This window comes from Zingiber officinale, chromosome 3B (genome assembly GCF_018446385.1).
Source record: "Zingiber officinale cultivar Zhangliang chromosome 3B, Zo_v1.1, whole genome shotgun sequence".
Lineage (NCBI taxonomy): Eukaryota > Viridiplantae > Streptophyta > Magnoliopsida > Zingiberales > Zingiberaceae > Zingiber > Zingiber officinale.
The window spans coordinates 37,740,039-37,759,616 of record NC_055991.1 but is presented as its reverse complement, the minus strand read 5'-3'; positions in this window follow the sequence as shown (position 1 = coordinate 37,759,616).

Here is a 19,578-nt window from a genome sequence, read left to right as displayed (position 1 = left end):
ATCTGGTCCCCACCCATTCGTGGTATAGATAGGTAATTATCTTAATAGGCATTCAGGTTAATTTCTAGCGGTGATAAAATATCTTATTGATCTTCTCATGAAAAGGACTATGGTACTAGATCAAATATTACTTGTGATTTATCCTCTTCTAGAATTTAAAAATTGCCATGAAAGTGCCATTGAAAAATTGCTCCATTAGATATGATCATCTAAAAATGACGTAATTTAAATTGAGATAATTTTAGAATAAAGTAACCTAAGTAAAATGATATCTTTACCGACCAAACAATATGTGTAGTAATAAAATATAAAATCTTCATCTTAGCGGTCTCTTTATAACAACCTCATACATTTAGAAGGGAGTAAATTATAAGTATTTATTCAGTTTTAGTAGAAGGATCTTCTTAGATAATCATTCAAAATAGTGTTCTCACAGAGATGTAGCAAGAATTCACTCATTCTGTTCATCAAATGACACAACAAAAAAGATACAAAGTCTGCATCCCTTTGTAAATCAACTCTTCGTATAAGTCGCAATCCACAGACTCCGGCATTTGCTACTTTAAGGATTCCATTCTTGTATTTCATACTGAGATGATCGAAGTTGAAATCTCTGAGACAGTTATTAAAATGTCATGACAGTTTGCTAACAAAGTGGAACAAAATATGTTAATAAAATAAAAACTATCTTTTTGGAGACCCAACTTCAAAACCTGTCCAATTCAAGCCACTTTAACTCCTATTTACTGAAAATAAAACTAACATATTCCTAATTTAGAAATCCTTACCTCATCATCCACTATTAGCTCTGAAACATTTGCCATAATCCCAACTATCAATTATCACAAGAAAGACTAGAAAGATATAAACATAAACTACACTTAACACATAAGTCTGCACTCCAAAAGAGAAGAACATGAAAGTATTATAAAGCAATAATAAGATTAAGTATCTAATGAGGCTTCCTGATATAGGTAGGTATCTTAGGTAAATTTTGATATGATCAATCCAGTTAAGTTAGGCTCTACGGTTTGATATCTTGTGTCCAAGTATGTAGGGATTTAAGAAGGTAAAATATTCAGCAAAAGATGTAGCGAGAGATAAGTATGGCTCAAGGAGCGAGTCGACAGGCTTAGTGCATACGAGGGACCAGGAGCTGCTAAAGAGTGCACAGGTAGACGAGAAGAATGCGCGCGACTCTTCCGAGGGACGATAAGCAGGGGAGGAAGACTGCTCGAGGAGAAAATCAAAGTTGGGTTCGGGTGAACTCAACTCTTGATGACCGAAAGATCACCCAAGCGACCGAACAAATCAACCTTAGTTAACTGTGTCCAAGTGCCCCGGCTCCAGGCATCGGGCTCCAAGTGCCCGGACTGCAGGCGCTCAGATTAGGTCTACGTGCCCGAGATGTCCTGGCCACGTCAGCGACTTATTGCAGTGAGGATCATATTGGAGTCCACACCAGCAAGACTCCAAACGCTCGGACCGGGTCCAGGTGTCCGAGACCCGATAAACTGTCGACAAAGAGCCATTGCAGAATGGATTGAGGTGGCCACGTTCAAGTGCCCAGACTTCGTCTAAAACCCCGAGAACTGTCACGTCAGCAAACGACTAGTTACAACTAATGGACTATAAATAGAGCTCTGTCTTCAAAGTTGAGATACAACACACTTCGTTTTCTTTCCTGTCTTCTATTTTAAGCTTCTGTACTTTTAACGTTGTAAGTGACTTCTCCGCCTCCAACACTTATCGAAGAAGGAGCTTTAGTAGTGCATTATTTCACAGCCTTTGATTAACAACCACCCTGGTTGTAACCAAGTAACCTCTTGAGTCCATTTACTTTTTATGTTATTCTTATTGCTTAACTAATGCGTGGTTGTTCTTTCTAAGTTAAGAAGCAAGAGAAGTGCTAACTTTAATTGCATGTTATTCTCCCCCTCTAGTCGACCCACCGGTATCTGAGTGAGGTGCGCTTTAAAAGGACTAACCACCATCTGAAGTAACACGGAGATGGTCGGAGTGAGCATTTGATAACTAGTATTGTTATCTAATATTTTAGCTCTTAGATTTGACATTTTTACTTTCTCGTATAATATATTTGGTGTTTTTATCATGATTTACGAATAGGATTTCATTTTAAACTTAATTATAAACTTCCTACAAATTGTAGGATTAAATCTCATGTTTTTAATGTGGTTTTATAGGAAATCTAAAAAGTCATGGATTAGGATTGAGTTAGATCCAATTTGACTTAATTTAGAGGTCAAATGGAGGAGATCAAGCTGAATCAATATGAACCAGTGATCTAGATCTAGAAAGATCTTCTTCCTTCACTCATATCAAGCTATTCAACCCTCTATCCAAATTTGAAGATATGTGGACTATCAAATCTAAAGATGAAATTAACCTCAATTTAATCTAAAGTGATCTAGACCGCTTATCTCAAGATGTGACAGTTAGATCTTCACTCTATTTATTGAAGGAGGAAACCCCTTCCCTTTGTCCTTTCACGTGGCACACAGTGTCCATTCAGCTTGGGTTTCTTTCCATTTCCTTACATTTTCTTGCTCGACGCCTGACGCCTCCATTTCTTCTCGCAATCTGCTTCAAGTCGATGACGACAGCAACTCCGGCGACCCCTGTTAGCGGCAACGACATCTCGTTAGTGTTCCCTACCGACGGAGTGGATCTGCTTCGACGATCGTGAGTCCCTTCACTCCTGATTCTTGATAAAATCTGGTGGCTCCAAATTAGGGTTTCCTTGCCAGAGTAGTTCTTCTCCGGCAAGGCATCCCTTCTACACCTCTTCCTCATAGAATTCCCTGTGACATGGTCGTGAGAGCAGAGCAATCCAGAGGAAGTCGATTGTCCCTCTTCTTCTTCTCTGGCTAGTAGTCGGTCACTTCATCTTCATCTCCAGCGAGCTTCTTCTCAACTTCATCACTGAGCGTTGTGAATTTCCTTATGGAGGTGGTTGCGGAAGCAAGAAACTCCACCCATCTCTGTGTGTGCATCCATCGCATAAGCTATTTCAACCTCACTGTATAACTTCAACTCATGTTTCTGGAAGCAAACCTAGCACTGTGTGATGTGGAGCATTTCCTTACAGATGTGGTTGTGAAGGCAGGAAAGTATCCAAAGAAACTTGGTTCATCTCAATTCCGGAAAAGGCTTCATTCCAGCGGGAGGCAGTGAAGCCCAATAGCAAGCTGATTGTTGTCCTTCTTGTCATTTCTCTACTATTCAACTTTGTGTGGTTCATGTTGGTGGAAGTAGTAGATAATGTTGAGGATCTTGTATCCAGCTAGAAGTGTCACGTCCCGGGGAGTCCCTGTCTGAAGAAATTTCGACAGCACCTCCCCTGTACGGGTGACAATCTAAAGCATTTCTACATACATAATATACATCAGCCACAAGCGGCTGGAATATACACACAACCACACAGTTTATAATACAGCCTACTCGGCTGATACAATAAAAACACAACCACGCAGTTATATGTAAAGCAGCACACTCGGCTGTACCAAAACCAAAACACAACGGAAAATGACAGAAACCAAAATACAAACCAAACACAAAACTGCTAGCTGGCTAGGCTTACACAACCAACAACTAATACAAAATATCACATAACAACTTCAACACTCCAGAACAAAACCGGAGCACAAACTAAACACACTGACACATAAAACAAACAAAACATAAATGAAACCGATAGATCTTCTGAGGTGACGTGGGGACCAGCAGACAGGATACTCCAAGCGACATCATAAACAACCTGGTACCTGAAAAAGATAGTGTCTATGGGGTGAGTTCAATAACTCAGCGAATACCAATAGACATGCCTAGTAAGATATATCTAACAGCAACAAACATGAAATACAGCTTCCTAATCATATATAGGAAATATGCAAAACTGAAAGGTAACTGAGGAAGCTGTACTCACCAGGAACTCCTATCCAGAACAAAAGGGTCGTCAAACCAGATACACAATATGCATCCTGTATGCATGTCAAACAAATGCATCCACTAAAATGCAGCATATAAGTGCAGCAAACACAAGCAAATAAATGCAATAAATGCATATGGTGCCAATGACATGGTCACCCCTGACGTCAGTCAGTCATCTCACACACAATGGTGAGACTGAGTGGGTAGGGCTGTGACAACCGTGCACTCTGACGTCACTGCTCCTGATGAGTGACCGAGTGGACGGGATGCTGTCGGAGTACACACATACTCCTACCCCAAATCATAAATGGGGGAGCGCAATGCTCTCATCTCCCGATACACCATGACGAGGAGGGATCCCTGACGTGCTACCACGCTGCGTCACACTACCCATGAGCAGACCAACGGAGCACCGAACAAAGCAAACTGTCGTGCTACCACGCTGCGTCACGCTACCCATGAGCGGACCAACAGAGCACCGAACAATGATGAAACTGGCGATATGCTCTACAATAATGGAGCAGCCTATCACGCAGCATGCAAACATGCGAATGGTGCATGACACTAAGCATGACAACATCCTGAACCAATCCATATATATATATATAAATGTGTACCCTAGTACAAGTAAGTCAAATCCACAGATCTAGGGTATACAGGTCCTCTATGGTATAACAACCTAGGTCCTGAACATCTCCACCTCCGTAAAATATGTACCAACATGGATCAAAGCAAAAGAGTCTAGGTACACAGATCAGATATGATATAAAAATATAAGTACACATGTCAGATAATAAAAATCCAAAATCTAGTCCTAAACTCAATAAAGCATGGTATGTCACTTACTCTAGGAACTAAGGTACTCATGGCAATATTCACGAGGTATAAACATGGATACATAACAAGTGACAAACAGAACATGCTATGGGTATCAAATTGTGACATCCCAAAGGCAAACATGATCATTGCTTGTAGCTATAAAATACTATGCATATCCAATTGACAATATCATAAAATATAAGTCAAGAGGTACCCGCCTCCAATGTAGATCGAGCTAATCAACCTCTATGTCGAAGTGCTCGTCCCGAATCAACGTCCTGCAAATCACATGATTATAATTTAGCTAATTACATATGCAACAATTAGCTAAATTTCAACTCAACCTAATTAGGGAAAACCCTAATCAAATCATCCATGAATCCTTTAATCTTTCCAAGACACTCCACATTTTATAATCAATCCAATGATTATATCGTTCATAAACTCTTCTATTAATCACAATGTTAATTTAATTAACAATCCATCATAACAAATCATGATACTAATCTCATAACTCTATAAATGATCATGTGACCTTCTACATCAACCAATCAATAAGATTTCCATCATGATTCAATTACCTCATAAGAATTAATCACTTACTTAATATTCAACATATCATGAATTCAACTCACATAATTCCTCCAATACTTAATCAATCCTCTAAACAACAATCCGCCATTTTAATCCTAGCAATAACTTCAACCTTAAAACTCACTAAATCTGATGATAATCACTGATGCCTCGTGATCAAAGTGTAACCCACGGCTGGAAATCACCGGAGTGTCTACTGTTGGGACCGAAAAGTAGCTAGAGGGGGGGGTGAATAGCTCTTCACGCTTGTCGTGTGCTTGTCGTTGCTTGTTTCTTCAAGAATACACAGCGGAAATACAAAGAAACAACATACAACGCTAACACGGTTGGTTTACTTGGTATCCACCTCACAAGAGGTGACTAGTCCAAGGATCTACACCTACACACACACCCTCCACTAATAAAACTCTCCTTTATGGTAACTACCAAGGGCGGAGAAGCCCTACAAGACTCAATACAAGAAGAAAGGGAAAGGTAATGAAATACAAGCTTACAAGCTTACAATGAGTGCAAAAACCCTAACCCTAGTTTCTTCTCCTTGCTTTGATCCGCCTCTTGACTTGGAAGAACCTCCAAGAACCTTCAAGAACTGGCGATCTCGAGCTTGAGAAGAGCTGTGGAGGAGCTGGTGAAGATCTGAAATGAATCGGTGAAGAAGTGCCGAAGACAACGCTCGCCTGCGGCTCAAATACGACGCAACGGTCGGATCCCAATCGATTCGATTATTCTCAGTCGATCGGGGAGGCTTTGGATCGATCCACGGATCGATCCAGAGCACCTCTGTGCTCTGGAAAAACGCCTGGATCGATCCACGGATCGATCCAGCGCTTATTGCGCGAAGCAGCAGCGTCCCAATCGATCCACTGATCGATTGGGACCTCTGGATCGATCCACTGATCGATCCAGAGGCTTTCTGTTCGCTGGGAAAGGCCTGAATCGATCTACTGATCGATCCAGCTCTTGGTTTTTGCCCAAAACCAAGTCCCAAGCCTCTCAAACCAACATCCGGTCAACCTTGACCTGTTGGTACATCATGCCTAGGATCTGGTCACTCCCTTGACCTGCCAGGACTCCCCACCAAGTGTCCGGTCAATCCCTTTGACCCACTTGGACTTTTCTCTTCGTGTCAAGTATCTGGTCACTCCCTTAACCTATTTGAACTTCCACCAGATGTCTGGTCAACCTTGACCCATCTGGATTTCCTCGTGCCAAGTATCCAGTCAACCCTTTGACCTACTTGGACTTCCCAACACTAGATGTCCGATCATCCTTGATCCATCTGGATTTTCCCTTGCCTGGCTTCACTCACCAGGACTTTCACCTAGCTTCACTCACTAGGGTTTTCCATCTGCCTAGCTTCACTCACTAGGACTTCCACCTGGCTTCACTCACCAGGATTTTCCATCTGCCTAGCTTCCAGTTAGGACTTCCACCTGACTTCACTCACCAGGATTTTCCATCTGCCTAGCTTCCAGTTAGGACTTCCCAGTCAGGTATCCGATCATCCTTGATCTACTTGACTCTTCTTCATCCACACTGATCAGTCCCTGATCAGAATCTCCCCACATGAACAACTGCACCTGCATTGTCCATATGTCTACATGTATTGTCAAACATCGAAACTATGACCAAGACTCAAGCTTGGTCAACTTAGTCAACCTTGACCTAAGGGATATTGCACCAACATCTACTGCTGCTGGAATTCAAGATCACCTTCACAGAACAGCAAGCAATTGGATCCAGCCTCTCCCTGGAATTAATCGGATCAAAAAGAGATCAGAACTCAACACACAATCTATCACCAACTAAGTCCAAGAAACAATCTACTCATTTTACCTCCTTCTCTTCAATCTCGTAACCCCAATCAACAGCAAGGATCTCCAAGATCCGATTCCTTTCCCAAACCAGAATTGGAAAAAGATCACCACAAGATAAACTATTAATCACCGAATCAACAAAGGTAGCGCACCTATCTCCCAAATCGCTGGCAACCAGAGGAAAAGAAATGAAATCGGCAATTGTGCTAGGGCACAAATCGAAGAAAATCTAGAGAAGTGGTGGGCGTTGGCTGTAGCAATCGGCCCAAGGTTCGCTGTGGTGGCTCTGTGCCGGCACGAAGGAAACCCTTCGGATCGGAAGAGGGTAGAGAGGAGGCGACGACGCTATAGGGCAGAGACACGAGGCTCTCGGCTGCTGTGAAGACGGTGGTGGTGGCATCAGCTCTAGGGCACGGAATACTTGCCGACGGCCGGCTCTCGGGAGAGGAAGAGGAGAGGCTGGCGGTAGACTGAGATCTCTGCGGCGACGAGGCAACGGCAGAGGGAAAGGTGATCGGGCTCGACCGGAGGTGGCTCGCGAGATCGCTCCGCGAGGGTGACTGTCCGCAGAGGAGGTGAGGCGTGCGCGCGAGGAAGATGAGGAGAAGATCGGGTTTGGGAGAGGAAACCGGCGCGAGGAAGAAGGAGAAAAGGAACGGGCGGAGAAGGGAGTTAGGGCTTCTGTGTCGCGGGGAAAAATCGAGAGGAGAAAGAAAATAAAGAGAAAAAGAAAAAGGAAAAGAAATAAAACTTTTCCTTGCTTAAATTGGGTAGCCTAAACAGGCTTTCCCGGGACCCAATTTTATCCCCGAAAACTTGTCCATACGGTCTCCGAAAAATTCCAGAAAAATTTCTAAAAATTTCAAAAAAATTCTCTTATCATTATTCGCCATTTTTCGGTATTTTACAAGAAGAGAGTTGAATAGTTGTACATCCCAAATGATTATTTTTTTTTTTACAATGTTAGTGCGCAAGTGGAAATACAAACAAAGTAAGTAGAAAGTTAAACTAAAGAAAGGAAATACAAACCACAACATGTCGATTTACATGGTTCGAAGATTAGGGCTCCTACTCTATAGTTATCAGTAAGGTGGGTGATCCATATCCATCGGTGGATTAATCCCCATAAACTCCAGCTGGCACAATCCTCATTGTCGGTGGAGAAACCTCGCCACAACTCGACCAATGACAGATGGATTGCAACGAAAGCTTGGAGACTCTAATTAGACTTTAACCAAGTCCAATTTCGTCACTTTGGCCAATCATCCCAAACTCTATCTTATAGAGCTTGGGGAGAAATAGTCTTGCTGTTTATCGTTACCAGTCGATTGGTCCTTATGCTAACCCTTTGGTTATATTTATGAGATTTTGCTGTCATGCAAGCTTCACATAAATGAGATGAAGAGACTAAAGAAATTGATAAACCATACTGATTAATGATATTCTGAAAAAGACGTAGAGATGGATGACCAAGACGTGTGTGCCAAGTGCATTCTCCAACAAAAGCATTAGTATAGGTGGGTTGAAGATGATAGAGGTCATCTTTAATGTTTTCTCAGAGAAGAATAATTCCTGTTTTGGGATCCTTCACAAGATAATGATGAGGATGAAATTCAAAGAATATATTATTATTAAGAGCAAATTGACGCACAGAAATTAAATTTTTGGTGATAGAATAAACATGAATAGTATTACGTATATGAAAAATTTGACCACATGAGTGAAAGGATGTGTTTCCAATGTGGGTAAATGTTGGTGCAATTTACACTAACGGTCTAACTCAGGTTTTGATGAATGATAAGTAAGTTAAGTTAGGTTCTGTTGTGATCTAACCACATGATTAAGTGTGCAGTACGAAGTCCAGATAGGTCGACAGGCCGACCGGATATCTGGCAGGAAATCTAGCTAGGTCAACGGGCCGATCAGATAGCTGGTACGAAGTCCATGTAGGTCGACGGGTTGATCGGATATCTGGTAAGAAATTCAGCTAAGTTGACGGGTCAATCGGATAGTTGATACAAAGACCAGATAGGTCGACGGGCTGATGGATATCTGGCAAGAAGTCCAGCTAGGTCAACGGGTTGACCGAATAGCTGGCATGAAGTCCGGACAGGTCGACGGGCTGATAGGATGTCTGACAAACTTGTAAGTTAAGGCAAGTCACTGGAGAAGAATGACCAAATGAGGACGCGTCCCGATTGAAGGGACATTAAGCGTCGGTCTAGTTTAGGTCCATTTAGGATTCCTAAACTGAGACCTTGACTAGTTCCTGGTTCTGGGAGGGAAGCAACTAATTACTACACTTTTTATTCATTATTATTATCCTAATACTTATTTTGTAGGGTATTTTGGACTAACATTGTTTTACAGGGCAAAAAGAGAAATTTATCTTCTGATGAACAGTGTCCGAAGGCGCCTTCATACTGTTCATAGAAGGCGCCTTCCACAGGATAACTTTTTAACTTCATAGCGGATAAGTGTCGGACTGTTCAAGATCGAACTTGTCTCATTGGAGGTGCCTTCATGGCTACAGAAGGCGCCTTCCATGCCTTATATAAGGCAGTCTCAAGAAGCCTTCAAGCAACAACACCTATACGACCTACTGCGCATCCGATTGAATTCTCGACTATTCCAGGCTTCTGCTACGACTCTGCTATGAAGTTGTTACACCTGACAGCTATTCTGAGAACTTCGGATCGTGGCTGGTAGTCTGACACCGACACACGAGTGGCCCTACTTCTATTTCTATAGTGTCGGTAACTTTTTTACTTGTGTACTTGATTACTACAAAAGGGAAAATGCAGTGTGTTGCACTTGTTCTAACTTTCTTTGTACTTGATTTTCTCTTTCGAAGGTACCGGAAGAGGCTTTTAGTGGATTACCCGTCAATAGGTCTGTGGGACCTTGGTCTTGGAGTAGGAGTCGCCGAAGGCTCCGAACCAAGTAAATCGCTCATGTCTTCTGGTGTGGTTTTCATTTTAATTTTCTGTTGTGTACTCTACTCTATTTTTAAAATCATAAAATTTTGAAAATCACGTGATTCCCCCCTCCCCCCACATGTAATCAATCCAATAATAATTTGCAAACCTGAGTCATTATCTATTTGTTCCATGTTGGGTCCATGATAAGGCGAAGCTTCTATGATAATATCATATTCTAATGTAACATGATGAGTTATTCCAAAATCCGGATGTCATCCTGGGTTCTCAAGAGTTGCTGAAACTATATTAGGAGAAATAGAAAGTGAGAATGCTCCAGAATGAGATAACTGAGCTGTAGTTTGCCAAGAAGGTGGTGGTCGATTTGAAGATGTAGATTCTCCTTGTGAAATAGTTTGTTGTCCTAATACTGCAGTACCACCAACAAAATTTGAGTCAAATGTTTTTAGACATTGAATACCAATATGCCCAACTTTGAAATAAATTTGACATCTTCTTTAACTACAAGACCAATCAAATATTCTAGAGCAATAATACCAATATATCAACAATGCAATAAATTTGACATCGGTTTAAATTTTACTTTTAACCACCCTGATATCATTGAGTATCTGACATCAAAAATAAATAATTCATTCCTTGCTTTTGTAGACTACTCTCACAAACCGAAAAAGGAGCAAATAATTACTAGAGTTTGTTGTTGTGGTTTGCTAAAAGAATTTTCGACGGCCGGAAACAATTTTTGCAATGGAACCTTGTTGTCTGGCGGAACAAGGAGATCTTCTTTCCTTGTTGATCGACAGCGGCGGCAGAACAGAAAAGATGCCCGGCCACTCCCTTGGTTGGATTTGTTCGGGCAGTGGCAGCACGAGGAGCTCGCAGCTTCTTGGTTGGGTGGCAACGCGAGCTTCAGCCAGGGTTGCTGTGCTCCGGGATCATACTGATCGGTAGGCGACTTACAGGCAGTCAATAGTTGCTGCAGATGGGCAGCAGGAGGCGGTGGCAGGTGCTGCAGCAAGCAATCCTACGGAAATGAAATTTCCACTGGCCCTTCCTTGTTGTTCGGCGGTCCAAGTCCGGAGCTGCGAGGTAGGCTGGAGAAGGAGGCTGGCGGAAGGATGGTGTTGGCAAGTCCTTTTACTTTGTTCTTATGCCGAAACGAAGGAGAGAAGCCAAAAAATAAGAAAAGCAACTTTTTTAGGAGAAAACACATGGAAGAGAAGGACTTTTTTTTTTTTTTAACAAAAAACAGAGAATTAAAGTAAAAAAAGAATCATAAGAAAGGGAAAAAACGAAAGAAAAAGCAGAATTAGCAGAAGAGGAATTCAGTGAAGAAACGAATGTCAAGGAACAGATGAAAATAAGAAATAGGTGAATGTGGAGGATCAGATGAAAAGAAGAAATAGGTATGAAGGATAATGATTTTGATACCATAATAAAAATAAAGAAAATAGAAAATAATTATTTTTAGATAATCTTATTGATAAAGTTGAAGAGTTTATTTATATAAATTGTTTAACTAATAATATAAATATTAAATATGACATACAATAATAATAATAATAAATTTAAAAATATTATCTTTTATTGTTGGTGGTAAAAAGACGAATACGTTCGCCCCCAGCGCCCCCGATATTATCTTTTATTGTTGATCTTTGATTACAATGTCAAATATGATAAATCTTGATTGATTGAAATTAATTTGAGATTATTTTCTATAACGGCTTTCTTTGTTGCCATTAAACCCAACTACATACAACAATCAAGGAGTTGATCATCAGACTCATAAACCTGGAAGAAACAGTAATGAATCAGGATTTGCAAAAGTATGGTATAAATGCTTTCCTGAGAACACCCGAATGGATATCTATAGTGGGCTCTATTACATCTCTAAGGATCTCGAGATAAGTAATTTAGAGAGTTTATTTTCTACTTTTGAATTACATGACTCAAGATATGCATGTCAGAGAAAAGAAAGGGAGCCAAGTCAAAATCTAGAGCTGAAAGCCAAGAATGATGCACCAGATTCCGACACATCACTCGATGAAAATGAAGAAGTGTACATGGTAAAAAAATTGTCAAAGTTCTTTAAGTCTAACAAACTTGAAAAGTCACAGGCTAAGAAGCTTTTATGAAGCAAACGGAAGGTTCAGTACTATAATTGTCAAGAAGAATGACACATCAAGGATAACTGTCTAAAGGTAAAAAATAAAGAAAAGGAGAAAGATGGAGGATCAAAATTGTTAAAGCACGAGAACCTAAAGGCAACTTGGGACGAAACGTCATCATCTAAATCCTAGACGGAGTAATACGCCGGACTTGCATTAATGACTGTTACCAAAAACAAATAATAAAAGTTCATCCAACATGAGCATCGAGAGCAACGATGAAGGGAGAACGTCCAACTACGAGTCTGACACGGTAAGTGAGGTACGTAACCTCTCTTTTAAAAAAAAGGTAGATCCGCTACCTTAGCGGTCCTCCTAGTATCGGCCTAACAAATATGGAGGAAGGTTCATGCAGGTACACATGTCATAGGTGCATGGCGGGGTAAACTCTAGGTCGTCTTACGCCAAAGATATCATGCGCCCACCGTCTGCGCTACGCCCTGGTGTCATGTAATCTCTCTTCTAAGTAATTATATGAAGTTGTGCAAATGCTAAGTAGATCCTTATATAAAAATAGAATCAAATACATAAAATAATAGAAACATTGAATGTCTATTAGAAGATTTTGACAAAATATAAAATGAAAATGTAAATTAAAAGGGCAAATAGAATTACTAATAAAGAGTGATGCATACTCGAATCTTTTATCAATTTTAAATTTTAAAAATAATGAAAAGCTAAATTGGTATATTATAAATTATAGAGGCTAAATTACAAAAGTAGTTAGAAAATATGTTCCTAGAAAATATTTGATAAAATTAATACTTTTATCAATACATAGAAATTTATTTTGGATTCACAAATCATTTTTAGTGTGATTAAATTAATTTTTTTATACATGCTTTGAATTGAATTTGTTTTAATTTTTAATATTGTTTACAAAATTAATTATTTCATATGCTTCCTTTTTCATGTTTTGTATTTTTTTTTTGTCAAAAATAAAGATATTATCTACTAACAATTTTTTTTTTAATTTTCAAACTATTATATTATTTTCAAAAAACTAAAAAAATAATAAATTTTAATAATTAAAAATTTTTCTAAAATTGAATTTTGAAAAACTTAATTTTCCTGTAATAATGAAGTTTGTTTTCTATTAAATTAAAGTTTTTCGAGATTTTTCAATGATTATATATTTTTTTATAAATTTTTTATCAAAAAATATAATTTATAATTTAAAATTTTAATTTTTTTAAGTTTAGTTTTGAAATTTTTGATTTTTTTTTTAACTAAATACTGTTATATTTTGTATGTATACAAAATCAGCAAGTTTGTTTGATGATAATTTCTATTTTTAATTATTGTTTTCAAAAATGATTTGTTCAAAATTATTTATTACAGTTAAAATAAAAATTAGTTAAAATTTTTCTCTTGGTTTAAATCCTTATACTTAATTTCAACAAAAAAATATAGGATTTTTTGACATCCAAAAATAATATTACTATTTTTGAAAATAATTTCGATAAAAACATAAGTTTTTTATACTCTGTTTAAAACTTGTAGAAATGTTTTCAATATTTTTCTAAATGTTTTTTCTTATTTTCCTTAAGATGTTTCGATATCATCATGAGAGATTAGGGATTAAGGTAAGGGGAAAGTATATAATTCGATATTTTTTCTTGAATTGAATTGATCACAATTTATTTTTAAATTACAAATTTATATTGTTTTATTATTTATTTTAACCCTAACGTTACTTGGGTTAATTCAAAGTAACTTGGGTTAATTCAAATTGAAAAGAGGGAGATTGTAAGTATCTCGAGTAAGTTTTGATGTGGCTAACCAAGTTAAATTAGGCTCTGGGATTTGATAACATATGTTTAAGTGTGTAGGGACTTAACAACACAAGAAGTTGAACAAAAGACGTATCAAGCGAGAAGGATGATACAAGAAGAGAGTCAACGGACTTGGTGCATTAGAGAGATAAAGAGCAATAAGACTACTAGAGAAGAAGATCGGAGCTGGGTTCGGGTGAGCTTAACTCTTGACGGCTGGAAGATCACTCAAGCGACCGGACAAGTCAACCTGAGTTGACTGTGTCCACGTCACTACAAGAAAAAAAAGTCTATAATGACACACATAAGTGTCCTTATAGTATATTTTTGGTGACACTTAAGTTTTAGTGGCATTACCGAAAAATGTCATATAAAATGATGTCGTCTTAGAACCTCCTCGCATTCCTGACATTTTACGATGTCGTTATACAATATCAATGCTAACTTTAAAAGTATCACAATATAAGGATATACCGATAGTCAAAAATGTCAGGAAAAATTATATTTTAAGGACATTTATAAATGTCACCTAAACAAACTTATAATGATATAAAAAAATATCATTATAATAATTTATAAATACATTAATATTTATCATTAATATTTATTTAGAATATATAACTTTAATCCAATATTTATACATCATCACAATTTATCGACCATTTAGAATAGAAAAATTACAAAACAAAATTTAAAGGGTTAATAGATATTTTTATTCATCCAATAATCATTTGAGTCAAATTTACAAATACAATACTAATGATAAATCTTTTACATCCAAAACAACCTACACATACACTCAAAATATTAAATTTTAATACTAACAAAGTCTTGTAAAATAAGAACTCGATTAGATGGATCATCTTCAACCATTATATTGATTCATAAAAATTCAAGTACCTATCAACTGCATATACAATATATATATTTGTATAAGTGAAATAAAACAATGAAAATACAAAATTAATAAAAATAATTCAAAATATTGTATATCATACCAAATGAGAAAAATACAAAGTAACATTCCATATGTACCTAATAGTAGTCTTTGCTTACTGTTAATTACAAACACTAAAGCAAACAATGAAAAGTTTTTGTTTCCATAATGGTATATGTGCACCAACAAAGCAAACATCATTAGTAACAAAATAAATCAACAAACTTTACTTGCCAATAAACATCAGTAATAAGTCCTCTCATTATCACTTAAATCTGTTAGGACCTTCGGATGGCTAGAGAGAGGGGTGTGAATAGCCTCCACTAAAAACTCAATCAATTCCTCACAAAACCTTGTTAGCACAGCGGAAATAAACAAAAAGGAAAACTGATGCAAGGAAAGAAACACAACCCACAGCTTACACAAGTATGTACGAGGCTCGGGGATAACTTGCCCCTACTCCTCGGCGTGTCCGTAAGGTGGACGATCCCTTGATCTTTCGGTAGATCACACCCCGGACAAATTCCGGCTAAGTATTTCTCCTTCTCGGTGGAGTAACCTCTCCACAAAGTCACAGAAGAGATTTGAAATGAAGCACAAGACTTACAGAGTTCAATGGCCAAAAGAAATTAACAATGAATCTTACAGCCACGAAGCAGAGCGCAAAGACAGAAGGGATTCCTCAGCCAAGAGCTCAACAACACAGCACCCTTGCTTCGGTCGACAGAGAGTTTCAAAAATCTTACCAAACCTCTCTTCTGCCTTCTTCTTATTCTGCTTTCTCACTGTCTTCAGCCAGAGCCGAATCACTGTCACCTGTATCGAATCACTGCGACCAACTCAGGCGTCGCCAATCACTCTTCCTCCTCATCTGGTTCTCTGAACTCACACCAATACCATCCATGGTCTTCACTGGTGTCTCTGAGCTCGAACCAATAAGCAAGAGTCAAGTTGTTGCCAACTGATCGCAGCCATTGAACGTTGACGCTCCAATTGCACCATTTGCAGCGAAACACAGTAGAAAGAGCATTTGGTCTTATTCTTCTGATGGAGCTTAATTTGAAATTAAGCACTGGCACGACACCTGCAACCTGTAACTCAAAAATCTCACAGCAGATGATTTGATCAGGTGAATCAGAAATCGCAGAGAAACAGCAGAAGACAAACGACATTGTTGTGGATCGGTCAACAGACCGATTCATAGCCTTCCGGACCGATCAGGACACACCCTGATCGGTCTGGGATGATTCTGATCGGTCTGTGGACTGATCCCCCCCTATCGCTCTGAATCCCATCGCATCCTTCTGATCGGTCCAGGTCCCGACCAGATAGCCCACAGATTGCTTCTGTGTGGTTACTGATCGGTCACGAGACCGATCAGATAATCCACAGATTGTTTCTGTGTGGTTACTGATCGGTCACGAGACCGATCAGATAATCCACAGATTGCTTCTGTGTGGTTACTGATCCGTCACGAGACCGATCAGATGACCCAGGTATCACTGGATCGGTCGACAGACCGATCCAATCAACCAAAGTATCACTGGATCGGTCAACAGACTGATCCAATGTCTATGTGTTAGTTTTAGAGCTTCCCAGCCCTAAACCCTAACGTCTTCTTGGTCCAGAGAACGAGCTACCGAGCCCTCTCTGACCTAGTCTGGAGAACAAGCTACCGAGCCCTCTCCGACTTCCACGTCCGGTCCAGAGACCGAGCTACCGAGCCCTCTCTGACCTAGTCCGGAGAACGAGCTGCCGAGCCCTCACCGACTTCGTCCGGTCCAGAGAACGAGCTACTGAGCCCTCTCTGACCTAATCCGAAGAACGAGCTATCGAGCCCTCTCCGACTTCGTCCGGTCCAGAGAACGAGCTACCGAGCCCTCTCTGACCTAGTCCGGAGAACGAGCTACCGAGCCCTCTCCGACCTAGTCCGGAGAACGAGCTGCCGAGCCCTCTCCGACTTCGCGTGCCAAGTATCCGTGCTTGGACTTTTCCTCTCCACATGATCAACCTTGATCATTAATCAGTCTGAGTTTAATTAATATCTGATACAAACTTAAATCAGTGTCAACATCAAAACAACAGCCAGGTCAGACTGTATTAACAATCTCCCCATTTTTGTTGTTTGACAACACGATTTAAGTTTAGATCAGAAATGTTCATATTTCCCTAATTTTAGGGGAATCAAGATCCTCCCCCTAAGATAGATACAACACCATGTAAGGATAGGGGAATCAAGATCCTCCCCCTAAAGCCAAACTTTCATTTATCTCTAAACTTAGTTATCTTCTCCCCCTTTGTCAAACACCGAAAAGGTGCGAATTAGGAAAGAAAACGTTAAAGGACTCCCCCTTAACCCATACTGTCTTTTTCTCAATCCTCCTAGAATGCCCTCTAAGTGTATTATAAGACAGTAATAAAGAAATAAGAGACATACAAGACATGGCATATGAACAGCAAATTAATAGACAATAGGAAGTGAAACATAAAGAAAATTAAGAAAATGAGCAGCATGAAATCAGCAAGTATCCAGGTCAGACATAAGTATCCAACAAACAATATCCAAAACATATATAATCAAAATGATATCATAGAACAATGTGTATCACTCAGCCTCCTCATCATGAGGAGCATCAGCATCATCAACGGGAGGAGTGGGTCCCTGAGGTGGCATGCCGCTGCTCGAGGATGGATAGCCCGGGAAATCCTGCGGAGGTGGGTATCTGGCCATCCATCCCATAATCGCCTGATGTGTCACCAACTGCTGACTGCGTAGATCATCGTAGCGCTGGTGAATCCGAACGCGCAGCCCGTGGAGCTCAGCAACCAGCAGCTCATCGTGCCGATCAATGCAACTCTCCAGCTCGGCAATCTGCCAGCGCAGATCAGGATCTGCCTCTCCATCGTCAGCAGCAGCAGGAGGAGCAGCAACAGGCGCAGCAGCAACCTGTCGTGGAGGTCACCGTGGTAACTCACCTAGAGCTCTCCCATCCTTCCACCGAACGTCCCCATCCTGTCCTATGATGCCATACTTGGAAAATGCCCGTTTCCCAAGTCTACAGTCCTGCCTGACCATCTTGATTATTCTACCCTTGGAGACATCAATCTGAAGGGTCTCGAGCCAATCTGTAATGATATGCCCATAAGGCATATAAACAGTGAAGTTGTTTGGCTCACTATAGGAAATGATCGAAGAGTAGATGCTGGACATGATGTTAAAGTCGAGACGCCGACGCAATCCATAAAGCATCAGACAATGATATGGTCGGATTTCAGACAAGGGTTTAGATGTGATTGGCAGAAGGCAGTTTGTGACAATCTTAAAGTGGATGTAATCTTGGGCAGATAATCTCAAGGCTACAAAAGTAGGAAAATCAACATCTAATTCATCTAGCCCACCCGGTCTAGGATGTCTGAAGAAATACTCATAAATAGAGTCAGATGTGACAGCAAAAGGTGAAGGTAAGGGGTCTGGTAAGTCAGGATATATCGAAAAGACATTTCTGGAACACCTCCGACAACCTAGATAGTCAAAGAAGGCTGAGAAACTGAAATCAAGAGTCTGCTTAGCAACTTTTGTTTTATAACTTACATCATTAGTTTGATGAAGATTGTTATAAAACTCAGATACTAAGTCATAATTGATATCTCGTTCTAAATAGACAAGTGTATCAAGTTTGTAGTAGGCAATGATTTCTGACACAGTTGGACAAAATTCGTCCATGAATTTTCGATCCACAGACCTACAAGGGAGTAATTTAAAAGTCCGTTGTTTAAAGGCTTGTTCAAACTGGTGGTTTAGGAATCTCCCGGAGACAGATGGTTGAGGTCGGGAGGGAGCCTTAGTCTTAGACTTCTCAGGCGACTTAGAGGTTCCTTCACCCACTTGTTTCTTCCTAAGTTTTAACAATGTGATACAATGGGGCAAATAAGTGAGCACCGGAGCCACCAACAACCGAAAGTCAAAACAAAATGCACAGCTACGGTGAGGAATGAAACTGAAAAGCTAAGGTAAGTAGTTCTAGGGAAGTATGGAGTTACCTTGGTCCCATTGAAGTATCTTTTGGCTAGGGCTTTGGCTAGGGCTTCGGCTAGGGCTTCGGCGGGCAAAGAGAAGAGAAGAGTGGAGGTGTAGGAAAGAGTCGGCTAGGGCTTCCGCGTGAAAGGAGAAAAGAAAGGATCGGGAAGATTTAAGGGAGATGGGTGTTAGATGTTGAAATGATCGGACGGTTGTCCGATCAGGAGATATCAGGAGCCTCCTGATCGGTCCCTGGACCGATCCGGGAACATTCTGATCGGTCCGTAGACCGATCAGGGAACGATTAGTAGCCTGCTGATCGGTCCCTGGCCCGATCAGTGAACCTTCTGATCGGTCTGTAGACCGATCAGAAGGCGATCAGTGGCCTTCCCTTACCAGACTGACCTGATCGATCCCCGGACCGATCAGGGATCCTTCTGATCGGTCTGTAGACCGATCAGAAAGCGATCAGTGACCCTCTTTGCGTACCAGACTGACTTGATCGGTCCCTGGACCGATCAGGGAATCTTCTGATCGGTCTGTAGACCAATCAGTGTCTG